At 40.9% G+C, this 4,067-nt stretch overlaps 1 pseudogene; it reads left to right on the top strand.

The window, feature by feature from the left end:
* The first annotated feature begins 1,073 nt into the window (after nt 1-1,073).
* LOC115858755 (14-3-3 protein theta pseudogene) lies at nt 1,074-3,822 on the top strand (annotated as a pseudogene).
* Nucleotides 3,823-4,067: the final 245 nt, after the last annotated feature.

The following is a 4,067-nucleotide window of genomic DNA, read 5'->3' as shown; positions in this document are numbered from 1 at the left end:
GGTCCTCATGAAAACAGAATTTTTAGGTAACCTATTTTTCCAAAGTTCCAAAAGTAAGGCGTGCAGATTGATACCCACCTCCCAACCCGGCAAACACACTCAAGAACATGTGTGTGCGTGTGCGCGCGCGCGCACACACACACACACACACACACACGTCAATTCTCTATATGTAATTAGCACTTTAAAAACTTCCAATGTGCAAACTTCTGTCATTGTCAGTTCTTTCCCTCCCAGGTCTTCCCAGTTCCTGCTTATTTCTTCCAGTAATACTTACATACCTGTTTCAGTTACAATTGCTCTGTAAAAAACCACACCAACTTAGTGGGGTAAAACAACAATCATTTTATTATTTCTTAAGGTTTCTGTGAGTCAGCCTGAAGGACTCTCATGCTAGTGACATCAGACAGTGACTGAAGCTGTAGCAGCAGATCGGGGCAGGGAGCAAGGTGGACTGAAGCACCTAGGAGCTGGATGGTCATCTCTCCTTCTTCAAGTAGTTTCAGGGCAGCGGCTGCCACAAGTAAGTGCTCAGTAAATGGTAGCTCTGAAAATTATTAGCTCCATGGAAAAAACCAAAGTGGTTTTTAAAAAATATTTATTTATTTACTTATTTGGTTACATTGGGTCTTAGTTGTGGCATGCGGGATCTTTTGTTGTGGCGCACAGGCTTAGTTGCCCCGCGGCATGTGGGACCTTAGCTCCCTGACAAGGGATTGAACCTGCATCCCCTGCATTGGAAGGCAGATTCTCAACCACTGGACCACCAGGGAAGTCCCCCCAAAGTGTCTGAAGATGGGATTTTTTTCTATCTCCACAGAAAATAATTGGGTAAATGTTACCCAGCTTGTGAACTTCTGTTTTTGTCGTTATTAATTAGCATTCATATAACTTAATGCTCTTAAATGGCCTGACAATAATTTATTTGTAAGTTTAATACCACTCCTGACAGAAGGTAGGTGCTACAACAATGCAGAAATAAGGAGAGCATAATTAAAAGAGCATATTAAAGATACAAGTAATTTGAATTACTCAAATTATGAATCTGAACACTGAACTAAAACCGTGGGCTGATGGTGGAGGGAGATATTCTTCTTCCAGCCTTACTGGCTACCGTGACATTCCCTCACCTGTTGTACATGGATATCCCTTCAGAGAAGGCCTGGAATTGCTTCGTTTCCACGTAAGAATTTTACAATATTCATCTAGTGTTTTCAAATCTTTACAAGGTATTACATGCTGTCTCAAAGATTTATAAGTGCTGTTGACTGAATGTTTGTGTTCCCTCCAAAATCCATATGTTGAAGCCCTAATCCCCAATGTGATGGCATTGGACATGGGGCCTTTGGGAGGTAATTAGGTTTAGATGAGGTAATGAGGTGGAGTTCTCATGTTGGGATTAGTGCCCTTATACGAAGAGGTCAGAGAGTTCCTAGCCTCCCCATATGAGGATACAACAAGAAGGCAACCATCTGAAAATCAAGAAGAGGGACCTTTCTAGATACCAAATCTGCCAGCACCTTGATCTTGAACTTCCCAGCCTCTAGAACTGTGAAAAATAAATGTCTGTTGTTTAAGCCACCTAGTCTATGGTATTTTAACTGCCCAAATTGACTAAGACAATAAGGAAATTAAATATTTAGATTTAGAAATGCATTTTCCCATAGAAAACTTGATTTAAATAATAATTCACTTCTGAGGGGAGGCCACTAACTGAATTCATAATGTAGTTGAAATAGCAAATATTTTTAAATGAAAAGGCAGTGTTTTAAAACCTGTTGGAATATTGTTTTTCAACAAAACAGGAAAAATAGGCATTAGTCTGTGGCTCAGGAGCCCTGGGTTCAGTCTTCTTCTCTCTACTGTCTGGCTATGTGAATCTAACCAGGTCATTTTACCTCTCCAGCCCTCAATTTCTTCATTTTGTAAAATTAAAGAGTAAAGGAGGTTGCAATAAAAGCATACTTTAAAAAATGTTCTTCCCATTCCTATACCCTCTAAAAGGAACTGAAAGAAGCTAGTTAGAGAGGGAGACTCTATCTACACTGAGACTAAGAAAGACCCTAACCTCATATACAAACTGTAAAGAACTTTATCCACAAAGAGCATCACTAGAAGTAAGCTAGCCGAGAAGCCAGGTTCTGTTGCTCCTGGACAAATGCAAACTATGGAGATGAGACTGAGGCACCTCTAATCCTACCCAGTTTAGGGGAATGAGGGCTTCAAAGGATGAGTGGGGTTCAGAAAAGATAGCAGACTTCCTGCTTTGAGTCATTCCCTGCTAAAAGTCTCCAGGAGGTAATGGCATGTCCAGAAATTCTATTTAGGGTAAATTAGAGGCTGCAGACTGGTTAGAAGAGAAACCGTAAAGCTGATTTTGCAAAGCACTGTATATCAGTCAGACTGAGGGAATGTCAAAGGTCAACATCAAAGAATTGGGGAGGGGGACACCGATGAAATTGTGGGACCAGGGTACTTCAGCTCTGCCATTGCCAAAAATAATGAGACAGGAGGAGGAAAGCTTGAATAAAGGAGAAATTTATTATTATTTTTTCTTCTTAGAAACTACTTGGAGGGTAGTAGAGGGAAAACATTGAAGACCCAAGCTCAGAGCAACTGACAGCTGTGCCATCCTTTCTGTCTCACTTGGTGTCCTTAGGGAATTAGGATCACGGAAGTCTCAAAGTTAACCTATCTTGTAGTTTATTCTTGTCTAATGACTGGACAGAGAGTTTTGCAGGTTTTGACAGGGCTCAACAAAATAATTCTTACTGGTAAAGGCAAAGAGTGAAACCAGAGTTCCAGCCCCATCAGGGTTACCACTTTGGCAACTGGTATGAGCAATAGCACAGCTGTTACTCTCTTTGTGTGCAGTGGATGGATGCGTGTGAGACCTCTGGACACCCAGCTGAAACTTTGGTTACTCTGACGAAACCACAGCTCTGACTGAAAAGAAAGATGAAGACCCACTAGAGCTAACCAATGAGAATGTAACCTACTCTGGGAGGTCTACATGAACATCCTTGAGGCCCCAGGTCCACCTGGAGAGTCATCTTGAGCTTTGAGCAGAAAACCAACACCTCTGACAAGAAATTGAAGCTGATTAAGAACTATCAGGAAAAAGTAGAGTCTGAACTGAGATCCATCTGCACCACTGACCTGAGATTGTTGGATAAGTACATAATAGCCAGTGCAGCTAATCCAGAAAGTAGTCTTTTATCTGAAAATGGAGACGACTTCCAGTACCTCTCTTGCTTAAGTTGATGATCAAAAACAAACTATAGACAATTCCCAAGGAGCTTACCAAAAGGTATTAGATATAAACATGAAAGAGATGCAATCTACACGCCCAATCCACCTTGGACTGGCTCTGAGCTTTTCTATACTTTACTCTGAGATCCTAAATAACCCAGAGCTTGCCTACACACTGGCTAAAACGACTTTTGATGAAGCCATCATAGAACTTGATGCACTGAATGAAGACTCATACAGAAATATCCTTATCATGCAGTAGCTTAGAGACAACCTAACACTATGGACATCAGACAATGCAGGAGAAGAGAGTGACGTCAGAAGACACAGAAAGCTAAATGTATACAGAGTGTCATCATTTTTTCCTTCAAGAAAACTTTTTACCCCTCTCCATTCCTCATTCCACGTGGATTGTCTGTAGCAAAGAAACCCATTCAGTGTATAGAATCAAAGATTTGAAATTTTACAATGTATGGACAACATTTCTTAGAGTAAGTGTTTTACTTACATAGATCAGTCTCATAACCGTCTCTTCCTCAGATGTAAATGACAGCTTTAAGTGTTATATAGAATAAAATGGACATTTTAAAACTAGGAAGGGACTTTCCTGGTGGTCCAGTGGCTGAGACTCTGCACTCTCAATGCAGGGGGCCTGGGTTTGATCCCTGGTCAGGGAACTAGATCCCACAAGCCACAACTAAGACCCAGTGCAGGCAAATAAATTTTTTTTTTAAATTGGAAAAAATGGAATGTAGGACAGAATTCCACTGACATAGGACTCCTAGAAGGAGAATAAGATTATAGGGAAGGTACTG

The sequence above is a fragment of the Globicephala melas genome, chromosome 10, assembly GCF_963455315.2.
Source record: "Globicephala melas chromosome 10, mGloMel1.2, whole genome shotgun sequence".
Classification (NCBI taxonomy): Eukaryota; Metazoa; Chordata; class Mammalia; order Artiodactyla; family Delphinidae; genus Globicephala; species Globicephala melas.
The sequence above is the reverse complement of the archived record's forward strand: the minus strand, read 5'-3'. Positions and strand labels throughout refer to the sequence as shown.